The sequence below is a fragment of the Ursus maritimus genome, unplaced genomic scaffold, assembly GCF_017311325.1.
Source record: "Ursus maritimus isolate PB19 unplaced genomic scaffold, ASM1731132v1 scaffold_26, whole genome shotgun sequence".
Classification (NCBI taxonomy): Eukaryota; Metazoa; Chordata; class Mammalia; order Carnivora; family Ursidae; genus Ursus; species Ursus maritimus.
In genome coordinates, this window is record NW_024425119.1 from 7340022 (window position 1) to 7354559 (window position 14538).

At 40.9% G+C, this 14538-nt stretch overlaps 1 pseudogene; it reads right to left on the minus strand.

Moving 5' to 3' along the window:
• Positions 1 to 1139: 1139 nt before the first annotated feature.
• Positions 1140 to 6144, minus strand: LOC121105448 (annotated as a pseudogene).
• Between the last annotated feature and the right edge of the window lie 8394 nt (positions 6145 to 14538).

Consider the following 14538-nt stretch of genomic DNA (forward strand, 5'->3'; position numbering starts at 1 on the left):
ATATATATATTACTTATTATATATATTACTTAAATATATATATATTATATATACATATTGCAAGAAGATACAATAATTAAAAACATTTACGCACCTAATGACAGACCATTAAAATATAAGAAGCAAAAAACTGGCAGAATTGAAGGGAGAAATAGAGAGTTCTACAATGATAGTTGGAGATTTCAATATCCTACTTATAATAATGGGTAGAACAACCAGACAGAAAAGTAAGGAAAAGTAAGAAAACAGAGGACTTACACAACACAATAAACCAACTAGAACTAACAGACATGTATAGATAGGCTGGTGATGGGTATTAAGGAGGGCACATATTGCATGGTGCACTGGGTGTTATACACAAATAATGAATCATGGAACACTATATCAAAAACTAAGGATGTACTGTATGGTGACTAACATAACATAATAAAAAATTATTATTAAAAAAAAGAACACCCTACCCAACAATAATAGCATACACATTCTTCTCAAGTGTCCATGGAACATTTTCCAGGATAGACCATATGTTAGGCTGTAAACTAAATCTCAATTGATTTTAAAAGGTGGATATCATACTAGGATGCCTTGGTGACTCAGTTGGTTAAGCAACTGACTCCTGGTTTCAGCTCAGGTTGCAATCTCAAGGTCATGAGATCCAGACCCCCATCAGGCTCCACCCTTAGTGTGGAGTCTGCTTGGGACTCTCTCTCTCTCTTCCTTTGCCCCTCCCCACCACTCTCTCTCTCTCCCTCAAAATAAATAAATAAATCTTAAGAAAAATGGTAAATATCATATAAATTATCTTCTCTGACTACAATGGGATGAAGTTAGAAATTAATAAAAAAATGAAAACTGGAAAATTCACAAAATTACAGAAATTAAATAAGATGCTATTAAACAACCAATAGATCAAAGAAGGAATCACAAGGGCAATTAGAAAATACTTAGAGGGGCTTCTGGGTGGCTCAGTCGGTTAAGTGTCAACTCTTGGTTTCAGCTAAAGTTATGATCTCAGGGTCCTGGGATGGAGCCATAGGACTCTGCACTCAGTGGGGAGTCTGCTTAGGCTTTCTCTCCCTCTCCCTCTGCCCCTCCTCCCACTTGCTCTCTCTCTCTAAAATAAATATAAATCTTTTTTATAAAAGAAAATACTTAGAGACAAATGCAAATAAAACCACAACATACCAAAACTTTTTTGTTGTTGTTTTTGCTTTAACTATTTATTTAGGGGAGGGAACATCACACTTCTAGAGAGAAACATTTTTAGAATCTAGAGGTTTTCTGTTTTTTGGGTTTGGGTTGTTGTTGTTTTTTTTACACTTATCATGCCATGAATTCATAGAGAATAGGTTCCAGCTGCTCAAGGTCCTTTCCCTTGGTTCTCACAAAGTGTGCTTCTCTGGGTGGAGCAGGCTGATACTTCAGTTAAACCCAAGTACCTTTCTCTTTGACTTCGTTCTTTTTCTGATCATTTTCCTTCACATGCTTCAGGAAGTTATCTTGGCTCTTAGAGTGCTTAATATGCTCAACTTGTACATTAATTCTCATGGCAAGAATCAGACCCTTAATGTGTTTGTTTACAGCAATACCAATAGCATGCTGGGCAACACTGTAGATTCTTCTGTTTTGCCATAGTAACATTTGTGGGGCAGTATTTTTTGAACAGTGCTCATTCCCTTGATGTCTATAATATCACCTTTCTTGCAGATTCACATGTATGTGGCCAAAGGAACAACTCCATGTTTTCTAAAAGGCCTAGAGAACACACACCCACATGCCTCTCTTTCCCTTTGTATTGGTGGTTCTGGCAAACTACTGGAAGATGGTGGCTCCAGCCAAAAGGCTCATACCAAAACTCTAGGGATGCAATGAATGTGGTACTAAAGGGTAAATTCATAGCTGTAAATATTCACGTTAAGAAGAAAATAAGAGGAACCGCTGGGTGGCTCAATCGGTTAGGCATCTGTCTTTCCCCTGGGTCGTGATTCCAGGGTCCTGTGATTGAGCCCCGCGTCAGGCTCCCTTCTCTGTGGGGAGCCTGCTTCTCCCTCTCCCTCTGTCTGCCACGCCCCCTGCTTGTGCTTGTTCTCTCCCTCTCTCTCTCAGATAAATAAAATCTTTTAAAAAATAAGAAAAATCTCAAATCAACAACCTAACTTTACAACTTAAGTAACTAGAAAAAGAAGAACAAACTAAACCGAAAGCTAGCAGAAGGGAGGAAATAGCAAAGATTAAAGCAGAGATAAACTAAATAGAAAACAGAAAAATAATAGAGAAAATCAACGAAACCAAAACTTGATTCTTCAAAAGACCAAAAAAAAAAAATGGACAAACCTTTAGTTAGATGGACTAAGAGAAAAAGAGAGAAAACTCAAATTACTAAAATCAGAAATGAATGTGGAGTATTACTACCTATTTGACAGAAATAAAAAGGATTATAAGAGAGCACTATGAACAATTGTAACCAACAAGTTGGATTATCCAAATGAAAGGAAAAAATTCTTAGAAACACAAGACCTACCCAGACTAAATCATGGAGGGGCGCCTGGGTGGCTCAGTCATTAAGCGTCTGCCTTTGGCTCAGGGCATGATTCCGGCATTCTGGGATCGAGCCCCACATCAGGCTCCTCTACTGGGAGCCTGCTTCTTCCTCCCCTACTCCCCCTGCTTGTGTTCCCTCTCTTGCTGGCTGTCTCTCTCTCTGTCAAATAAATAAATAAAATCTTAAAAAAAGAAAAGACTAAATCATGGAGAACTAGAAAATCTGAATAGACCTATAACTGGTAAGAAGATTGAATCTATAATTAAAATCTACCTCCCCCCAAAAAAATCTCCCAACAAAGAAAAACCCTGGATCCAATGGCTTTACTGACAAACTTTACCAAACATTTAAAAAATAATTAATACCAATCCTTCTCAAATTTTGTTTTAAAAATTTAAAAGGAGGAAACACTCCTTAGCTCATTCTATGAGGCCAACATTACCCTGACAAAGACATGATAAGAAAAAATAACTAAGGAAAAATATCCCTTATGATCATTGATGCAAAAAAATCCTCAACAAATAAAATTCAGCAGCAAATTAAAAGGATTATATACCATCACCAGGTGGGATTTATTCTTGGAAAGCAAAGATTATTCAACATATGAAAATCAAACAATGTAATATGCCACATCAACAGAATAAAGGAAAAAAATACATGATCATCTCAATTGATGCAAAAGAAGCATTTGACAAAATCAACACCCTTTCATGATAAAAACACCGAAAAAACTAGGAGCAGAAGGTAACTACCTCAACATAATAAAATCCATATATGAAAATCCCACACAAATACAATACTCAATGGTGAAAGACTGAAAGCTTTTTTTCCAAGACAAGGAATTACCTAAAAAATGCCCACTTTTGCCACTTCTATTCAACATGGTACTGGAAATTTTAGCTAGAACACTTAGAATAGAGAAAGAAATAAAAGGCATCAAAATTGGGGAAAAAAGGAAGTAAAATTATCTCTGTCTGCAGATGACATGATCTTATATGTAGACAGCCCTAAAAATTACACACAAACAAAACTGTTAGAACTAATGAATTCATTAAAGTAGCAGGATACAAATTCAACACACAAAAATCACTTGCATTTCTATACACAAACAATGAACAATCTGAAAAACAAAGTTACGAAACCAATTTTATATACAGTGGCTTCCAGTCTCTGTCTGCAGATGACATGATCTTATATGTAGACAGCCCTAAAAATTACACACAAACAAAACTGTTAGAACTAATGAATTCATTAAAGTAGCAGGATACAAATTCAACACACAAAAATCACTTGCATTTCTATACACAAACAATGAACAATCTGAAAAACAAAGTTACGAAACCAATTTTATATACAGTGGCTTCCAAAAAAAAAAAACAAAACAAAACAAAAAAACTTAGGAATTAACTTAACCAAGGAGGTAAAAGAATTGTAGGATGAAAACTACAAAACACTGCTGAAAAAAATCAAAGACATAAATAAATGAAAACACATTCCTGTTCATGGATTGGAAGACATAATATTGTTAAAATGTCAATACTACCCAAAGTGATCTATAGATTCAATGCAATCCCTATCAAAATCCCAATGATATTTTTTTGCAGAAGTAGAAAAAAATCCATACTAAAATATATATGGAATCTCAAGAGACCCCAAATGGCAAAAACAATCTTGAAAAAGAACAAACTAGAAAAAAAATAGAAGAAGAAGAAGAAGAAGAAGAAGAAGAAGAAGAAGAAGAAGAAGAAGAAAGAAAGAAAGAAAGAAAGAAAAGAGAAGAAAAAAGAAAAGAACAGGACAGAACAGGGATGCCTGGGTGCCTCAGTTGGTTAAGTGCCTGCCTTTGGCTCAGGTCATGATCCCAGGGTCCTGAGATCGAGCCCCACATCAGGCTCCTTGCTCAGGGGGGACTCTGCTTCTCCCTCTGACTGCCACTCCCCCTGTTTGTGTTCTTGCTCTCTGTCAAATAAATACATGAATTCTTTAAAAGAAAAAAAAGGAAAAAGAACAAATTGGAGAACTCACACTTGCTGATTTCAAAACTTACTACAAAGCTAGAGTAAATAATACATTGTTGTATCAGCATGAAGACAAACATACAGACCAATGGAACAGAATAGACAGCCCAGAAATAAACCTTTGTGCATATATATATTTATATTTATATTTATATGTCAAATGATTTTGACAAGGGTGCCAAGACTATTCAATGGGGAAAGAAGAGTCTTTTCTACAAACTGGATGTCCACATGCAAAAGAATAGTTACCCATTAACTCAAAATGGATCGCAGACCTAAGTGTAAGACCTAAAACAATAAAACTCTTAGAAGAAAACACAGGGAGAAAGTTCACAACATTGGCTTGGCAATGATCTCTTAGATACGACATCAAAGGAACAGGTAATAAAAGAAAAAAATAAACACATTGAACTTCTTACAGTCACAAAAAGACAAATTTTGTATGATTCCACCTCGTGAGGTACTTAGAATGCTCAAAAGCATAAAGACAAAAAGGAGAATGGTGGTTGCCAGGGGTTGGAAGTAGAGGGGAATGGAGAGGTTTTGTTTAAGGGGTACAGAGTTTCAGTTTTACCAGATGAGAAAGGATGGATAATGGATGGTAATAGTTTCACAACAATGTGAATGTCTTTGATACCACTGAACTGCATACTTAATGGTCAGGATGGTAAATTCTGTTATGTGTACTTTACCACAATAAAAGACATGCTCCCCAAAAGTGAAGATCATTGTCTTTGTTTTACATTATTATAAATAATCAAACAAAATCTATAGGCTGAAATTAAAGAAAAGCAATAAGTAAGATTTTCAAACTTATTAGATTCAGAATAGAACAACAAAATTTGTAATTTTAACTTAAAAACCATTAAAAATTAGATTTTGAAGTTGATTGCTTTTTTAAAAGATTTTATTTATTCATTTGACAGAGAGAGAGAGCACAAGCCAGGGGAGTGGCAGGAGGAGGGAGAGGGAGAAGCAGTCTCCCCGCTGAGCAGGGAGTCCAACGCGGGGTTCAGTCCTAGGACACTGGGATCGTGACCTGAGCTGAAGGCAGATGATTAACCAACAGAGGCACCTGAAGTTGATTACTTCAATAAACTAATATTTGTTTAAAATTCTAGTAAATATGCATAGCCTTTTTTTTCTGTGCCCTCAAATATAAAAACATAAATCTTGCAATAACCTACTTCTTGCAACTGTCCCTAGCTATCTTGTCCCATTTCTCTGGCATGAAATGTGATGGGGTCTCCTCAGCCCCCGAACCTTCCACACTGCCCATCTTAAAGCTCCCATTGCTACCTCTGAGCTCTAGTAAAGGAGAGATTTGTCCCATATACCTTCCATATACCTCTCCTGAAGGAGTTCTCTACCCTTTCCCTTCCATTATGAGCTCTGTGACACTTCAGGGATCCTGAGCTCTCACACTGCCCCAACCCCAAGAAGGAAAGGAGCTTGATGATCAACTCATACTCCAAGGAACATTTACTAACAACTTCTGTGTCAAGCCCTGTGCAGGGTGTGCCACCATATTACCACACTTAACTGCTCACATCCAGCCTGCGAGGCGAGCATCAGCATCCTCATGTTACAGTGGAAACAGACTCATAGCTTAAGCAACTGGCCCACCTAGCAAGTGATCAAGCAGAGATGGCCTTGGACATAGCCTAGGCAGCATAGATCTACCTTGACTGGCCCTCCACTTCTCAGGTTTTCACCATCTGGTTGATTCCTATACTCCCTCCCCAGAAGACTCCTCTGACCGCCTCCCCGCCGCAAGCCTCCAGGACCCTGCCTGTGCCTGTCACCCTCAACATTCCTCTATGGGCAGGATGCTCACCAAAGGAGGGAAGATTCTGGCCCAATCTGCAGGTAAGAGAGAAGGTTACACAATCCTTGCTCTTCAAGAATAACTGCAGTGGGGCCCCTAAAAACCACGAAGGAGAGAAGGGTCAGGAGAAGCACCTGTGAGAGAGATGGAAGCCCCTGCCACTAACCCACTCCCTTCCTCTCCCAGTCGAGGAAGCCTTCAGAAGCAAAGGGGGTGTGGGAAAGTTGAGTCAGATATATTTCCCTTTGCGTCACAGAATCTAAATCTCCATCTGTGACTTAGATAAGTTCCAAATAAGACCAAGCAATGGCCCACTGGGTGTGAAAGCAACACACCTACACCACAAGGCATCCCTTTCCAACTCTGTGGAGAAAACAACTGCTTCTTTCAAAAGTCAACATGTTACATGAACCATGAACAATTCAAAAATGAAACTAAGAAAATGATTTCATTTACAATAGCATGAAAAAGAATAAAATATTTAGGAATAAATTTAAGAAAGAAAGGTTAAGACTTGTACACTGAAAACTACAAAATGTTGAAAGATATTAAAAGAGACCTAAATAAATGGAAAGATATCCTGTGTTCATGGATTGGAAGACTTGCTATTATTAAGATGACAGTACTCCTCCAAATTAATGTACAGGTCCAACCCAATCCCAATCAAAATTCCAACTGCCTCATTTTTCAGAAATAGGCAAGCTAATCCTAAAATTCCTATGAAAAAGCAATAGACACAGAATAGCCAAAATCATCTTGAAGAAGAAGAAAAAGTTGGAGGACTCACACTTAGTACAAAGCTATAATAGTCAAAACGATGTGGTACTGACATAAAGATAGACATATAGGTCAATGGAATAAATTCAAGAGTCCAGAAATCAACCCATATATCTGTAGTCAATTGATTTTAACAAAGATGCCAAGGCCATTCAATGTGAAAAGAACAGTCTTTTCAACAAATGGTGCTGGCACAATGTATATCCACCAGCAAAAGAATGAAGTTGGACCCCTACCACAAATCGTATCCAAAAATTAACTCAAAATAGATTAAAAAAAAATGTAAGAGCTAAAACCATAAAAATGTTAGAAAGAAACAGATAAAAATCTGTGTGACATTGGATTAGACAACAAATTTCATATGACACCAAAACCAAAAGAAAAAAAGGTGACAAAAGAAATTGGACTTTGTCAAAATTAAAAACTTTTATGTATCAAGGATACTATCAAGGAAGTGAAAAAACTATTTAAAAAATCTTTAAAAAAAAAAAAAGGGACACCTGGGTGGCTCAGTCAGTTAAGTGCCTGCCTTCGGCTCAGATCGTGATCCCAGGGTCCTAGGATCAAGTCCTACATCTGGCTTCTTGCTCAGCGGGGGAGCCTTCTTCTCCCTCTGCCTGCCACTCCCCTCAGCTTGTGCTCTCTCCTTCTCTTTCTCTCTCTGACAAATGAATAAATAAAATCTTTAAAAAAGAAAGAAAGATAAAAAACAACCCATAGAATGGAGAAAATATTTGCAAATCATATATCCAATAAGGGTCTAGTATCCAAAATATATGAAGAACTCTTACAACTTGGGGCGACGGGGTGGCTCAATCGGCTGAGCGATTGAGTGACCTGCTCTTGGTTTCTGCTCAGGTGAAGATCTGAGGGTTGTTGTATCGAGCCCCAGCCCAGCCTCAGTCTTCCCGCTCAGCGGGGAGTCTGCTGGAGATTATATCTCCCTCTGCCCCTCCCCCAACACGCACGCAGGCCCTCTCTCTCAAATAAAAAAATAAATCTTAAAAAAAAAAGAACTCTTACAACTCAGCAAAAAAGACAAATAATCCAATTTAAACATGGACAAAGGAATAGATATTTCTCAAAGAAGATATACAAATGGCCAGTGGACACACGAAAAGACGTTCAACACCATTAGTCTTAGGGAACTGCATATCAGCCATAATGAGATATCCGTCATTCTAACTAGGATGGCTATAATTTTTTAATGGAAATTAACATGTGTTGGTAAGGATGTAGAGAAACTAGGATCTTCATGTACCATTGATAGGAATGTAAAATATTAGTTCAGTTGCTATGGAAAACAGTTTGTCAGTTCCTTAAGAAGTTAAATATAGAGTTACCATATGACCCAGAAATTCCACTCATAGGTGTATACCCAACATATGTTCACACAAAACTTGACATGAATGTTGATAGCAGCATTATTCATAACAGTCAAAAAGTGGAAACAACCCAAATGTCCATCAACTGATAAATGGATAAACAAAATGTGGTGTATCCACCAATGGATTATTCATCCATAAAAAGAAACAAAGTACTGATGATATATGCTACAACATGGAAAAACCTTGAAGATATTATGCTACAGTGAAAGAAGCCAGATACAAATGGCTACATATTATATGACTCCATTTATGTGAAATGTTGAGAATAGGCGGGGGGGGGGCAGATAGGGGAGGGGGGATATGGGGGAGGGCAGACAGGGGAGGGGGCAGAAGGGGGAGGGCAGACGGGGAGGGAATAAGTGGGATTGACTGCCAATGGGTGTGAGGTTTCTTTTAGGACAGACGGGAATGTTCTCATATTAGATAGTGGTGATATTTGTGAAAATGCTAAAAACCACTGAATTGTATATTATAAAATGGTTAAAAATATTGAATTTTATTTCAACTTTAAAGGAGTAAACATGCACCAAGGAGCCCTTACGTCTGGGCTCTGGGTCACTGTAGTCTTTAGGGAGACCTCTGGTGCTGATGCAACGGAGTCTAAGGGTCAGCCATGTCCCAACTTCCATCTCACGGATGAGCTAAGGGATACCACCTCCTCGCAGGTCTGCAGTCTCCTAAGCAGGAATGACCTCCCTTGCCACAAGAAGGCTTTTCTCAGCCCCTAGGGCAGGTGGCAAACATCTGAAGGGATCCATGGGATTGGCAGAGGCCCTGCATGTTGGGTCACAGAGCAGAGGATTTTGTAGAGAAGAGCCAAGAGTGGGCTTTAGAACACTGGTTGTGACACAAGGATAAAGACGTCACAGAAGAGGAGATCCAAGCCACCAATGATTGTGGAAGACACTCGGCCTCACTGGCAATCAAAAGAACATATGCTGAAACAACAATGAGACAGCACTTTCCCCCAAATAGATCATCAAAAATGGTTTGCTAATATGAAATTTGGCAGGCCGGGAGGAGATATGTGTCCTCGTTCCATTGCTGGTGGGCGTGTGAGTTGGTAGAGCCGCTTTGGAGGGCAACTTGCCAGTATCTTTTAAAGTGCACAGTATGCATACCCAATGACTCAGCAGCCCCAATGCCCAGGATTTATTCTAAAGACACACTCCCACATCCACAGGGAGGTACAAGAGGTTTATGCAACACCATTTGTAATAATGAAATGTTGGGGAAAAAACAAGTATACATGAACAGGAGAATGGCTAAAAAGCCTCTGTACATCCATTGTCTATTTAACAAAATGAGTAGTTCTGTAAGTATAACATAAAATGATCTCCAAGGTATGTTATTAGATTTAAAAAGCAAAAAGCAAATTCTAGAAGGATATTATATCATTTATGAAAAAACGAAACAAAACCCAAAACACAAGTGTGCTGAAGCCCTTGGAGATTTCTGAGGGTCAGGCTGAGATGCTGGGCCAAATAAGAATCCTTTCTTTATCTGGATAAAGAGGGACCTTAAAAAGCAATGCAAGAAGAACATGGAATTGCCAGGCTTGGGGCTGTTTAACTTCCAAGAGATAATCTTTTTAAAGATTTTATTTATTTATTTATTTATTTATTTATTTATTTATTTATTTGAGAGAGAGAAAGAGCATGAGCAGGGGGAAAAGGGGAAAATAACTATAGATCTAGCGAGGATTTAAACATTTACACCCACAAATCTGAAACAGATTAAATAGATAATCTCCCGGAAAAATATAACCTACCAAACTGACTCTAGGAGAAACTGAAAACCTAAATTAAATCAGCAGTGAAAAACCTACACTCAAAATACACACACACACACACACACACACACGCACACACACATTCTACCAAGCCTTCAAGGAACAGATTATCCGTATTTATATCAACTGTATATAAGAAAAATTATTATGGCTCAAGAAGAGAAGTGGCCAAAGAAAAAAAATAGGGCGGTGTCAAGAAACCTAAACCAAAGGAAGAAACAATTCTTGGGGCGCCTGGGTAGCACAGTCGTTAAGCATCTGCCTTAGGCTCAGGGCGTGATCTCGGCATTCCGGGATCAAGTCCCACATCGGGCTCCTCCGCTGGGAGCCTGCTTCTTCCTCTCCCACTCCCTTGCTGTGTTCCCTCTCTCGCTGGCTGTCTCTCTGTCACATAAATAAATAAAATCTTAAAAAAAAAAATTCTCAAGAAAGTGGAGGGAGAGTTGTCAGATCCCACACAGCTCAGCAGAACTTCCTGGCTGAAGCCCTCCTTACCCAAGAGGACAGGCACCTGTATTGCACCCTGTCCCTGCCCTCCATAGTGCTGCAGTAATGACCATTACTAATTACTTTACATTTGTCTTTGAGATGATTTGATCAATTTCCGATGCACTGGTGTGTCAATTCCATGAGGGAAGAAACCACATTTTTTTTTTCATCTTTGTGACCCATTACTTAGCTGGTACCTGGCACAGAATGGAGGTGCAACAAATTCTTGTCGAATGAGGAGTGGAATTTAGGAGGTCAATGTGGCCTTGGGCCCCCTGAAATTTCAAACTTACAATTGTGGATAGAACCCGTACGGAATAAGGCTGAGAATAGACTATCTAATATTCAGTGAGTACCTTAAGCGCTAGGTGATACTAGGAGCTGAAGTTGAGATCCTGAAAAGCGGTCAGAGTTTGGAAGAAATGCCCACAAATGCTCAGTCCCCTGGGAGACCCAGACAGGAGTCCCACGAATGCAAATTACAGAACTGGGAAGTGAGCTCACCCGGCTGTCCAGCCCACTTGGTCTCTCAAAGACTCCCTGGGAAGGAGGACCTAAAGCAGGGAGTTGTAGGGGTAGGGGAGATGTCACAAAAGAAAGTAGGAGTGGGAGGGGCTCAGTTGGTTTAGTGTCTTCCTTCGGCTCAGGTCACGATCCCGGGGTCCTTGGATCGAGCGCCACATCAGGTCCCCACTCAGTGGGGAGTCTCCTTCTCCATCTCCCTCTGCCTGTCACTCCCCTTGCTTGTGCTCTTTCTCTCTCTGTCAAAGGAATAAATAAAATCTGAAAGAAAGAAAAGAAAGAAAGAAAGAAAGAAAGAAAGAAAGAAAGAAAGAAAGAAAGAAAGAAAGAAAGAAAGAAATTAAGAAAGAAAAAGAAAGAAAAAGGAAGGAGGAGTGGAGGATGAAGAAATGGAGTGGAAGGACAAAGAAGACTAGAAAAACTAAGGGCTTGGGGTTCGGTTGATAAGGATCAGGAACGTGATTTCTGACATCTATATAATGTAACAGAACTTCCTTTTAAGGAAAGATCTTGGAGAGAGTTTTGTTCTGCTGAGTATTTTGACTGGTTATAGATTTATCAAGGGCCAAGACTGATTTGGGGATTGGGGGCTGAAGATAGATGAGGTATGCTGCCTGATGGAACACTTCTGAAAGGTAGTCTGTGCAGGGTGGGTGAATGGTGTCAGCAAGATGGTCAGTGCCTTTACTGCCTGGTAAGATAGCCAGACCACTGATAAATTTCTGGGATGGGAAGGACCACTGAGAACAAGAATATCCAAAACGCAATTTTAAGTTGTATCCCTATGATATATAAACCTTCAGCAAAAGTGTTGTCACACCTATCAGCCTTCTGTTTACAGTTGGTTTGGAGGAAAATTCCAGAAAGCCCTGTGTGCCAAATTTGGAACCTGTGACAGGGCAGAGGTAAGGGAACAGCCAGGAGCACAGAGGCAGGAACAGGACTTTAGTAGAGTGGGAACGAGAGGTGACCACAACAGCTGACCCACTGGAACTGGTGCCAACTGACAGCTCTGCCTCCTCCCCACTCTGTCCAGGACCTGCCCCGCTTGGAAGGCGAGGAGTGTCTTACTTAGATATGAAGGAGCAGGGTGGCCCCAGCTGACACACAGGCTGAGGTCATTGCTCCAGGGTTTAGTCAGGCCCTGAAAAGTAATGAAAATCATCAAAACAGTGCTTCTGTGGGCCTGTCTCTGGAGATGCAAGTGAAGGGGGTTGCTGTTGAGAAGAGAAGATGTATCTCTGTGCCAGCAGGTGTGGAGAGAAGCCGCACCCCAAGAGAGAATGTGGTACTAGAAGATGCCCAGGGAGAGGGCAGCCGGTTGCACTCGCAGGGCCTGTAGACAAGAGGAAGGAACTACCCAGGGAGCCAGTCCAGGACGAGCCAAGACTCACCAGAAATCGATGCAAACAGCACGGAAGATAGGAAATGAGGTCACTCCATTTGCCCAGAGGGAAGTGAGGTCCAGAAAGCTGGCTTTCCTCCTGGCCAGGATACTCCAGGAGAGCCCACAGACCCCACTCCTGCCCTTTCCCCCATGGAGAGGGGATGATGGGCCCTAGTACAGAGCACCAAAGCCTCCCTCGCATGGGTGAGCAGCTCAGGGCTAGTCGAAGTTGTCGGTCCTCTCGGGGTCCTCCAGTTCCCCCTTCTGCAAGTTCTACCTAAAGGTCCCAACTCCTCACTGTTCCTGTGTCATGTCATCCGTCCCCACACACCCAAGCCTCCCCATGCCAGCCCAGGGTTTAAAATTCACAAGGAAGGGGTGCCTGGGTGGCTCAGTCGGTTAAGCATCCGATTCTAAGGTTTAGGCTCAGGTCATGATCTCATGAGTGGTGAGATGAGGGGCTCCACGCTTAGTGGGAGTCTGCTTGAAGATTCTCTCCCTTCATCTCTCCCCCCACACTCTCTCTCTCTCAAATAAATAAATAAATCTTTAAAAAAAAGATTCACAGTGAAAATAGTGATCATAATCTGGGAATGGGGCAGGACAGTTCATGACAGCATAATCCTCAGATCCCAAGGTTATCACTCTGAGGTGGGAATTCAGGCACCCTGCCGGATAGTGGAAAGGATGTTGTGTAGAAATAACTCTTCAGATCACACTCATATGTGGCTTCCCACGTGTGAGGACCCTCTTAAAGAGAAGAAGGGGCTGGGGAAAGGCAGGAGGACGGAAAATATGAAGAGAAAGGAAACCAGAGTGAGATAGAGAACAGAGCTAACAGGTGAGGTCACAGGAGTGTGACATTTTATGAGCAGTGTGGAAACAACAGCAAAGCCCCTGAATGAAAAGTGGACTGGAGAAATAAGCCATGTGTTCCCAGGACTCAAAGACAGAAAAGTCCAGCAAGTTCCAATGTTCCCAGATCAGCCTTCCCAGGAGAACAGTGGAAACAGGGAAGAGATGACCCAGGGAATCTAATCCCAAGTGCCACGGCTGGGAAGGGAGGATGAAGATGACTGTGAGGTGACAAGGAAAGGCTGGAGGGACAGGAGTGATACCCATCCCACAGGCTGGCAGGAAGATGAAATGAGATCACATGTGATCTCCTAGCAGAGTCCAACAGAGGAAACACAGGTTTAAGTCCCTTGTTTGCAATTCTGAACAATTTTGTAGCAAAGTCTTTTGGCCATAAAACTAGACCTCTGTTGATGCAAAGGCTAATTATGGTCCTTATTCACCCCACTTAGCTTAAATATTCAATTCTTTAAAAAAAAAAGATTTTATTTACTTATTTTTGAGAGAGCGAGAGTGAGTAAGCGACCAAGCAAGAGAGAGCATGAGCTGTGGGGAAGGGAAGCCAGAGGGAGAGGGAGAAGCAGACTTCCTACTGAGCAGGGAGCCCGACACAGAGCTCAATCCCTGGACCCGGAGATCATGACCTGAGCTGCAAGCAGATGCTTAACCGACTGAGTCACCCAGGCGCCCCAGTATTCAATTCTTTCACTGCAGAAATGTGCTTGATTGAGGGCCACCCCAGCCCCGTGGGGGCATCTTTTGGTGCTAGTTACTCCCCAAAATCTGACAAATTCTCAATTCTAAAACTTATCTGACCCCAAGAGTTTCAGCTAAAAGTTGGTGGACCTGTACTCAGTTCAGGTTCGCCCTCCTTCTCTAAACTGTTGTTAGCTTGTAAGCTGTGAACAGGGGGCAGCGTGGGCATCTTTGTGTCAGAGCG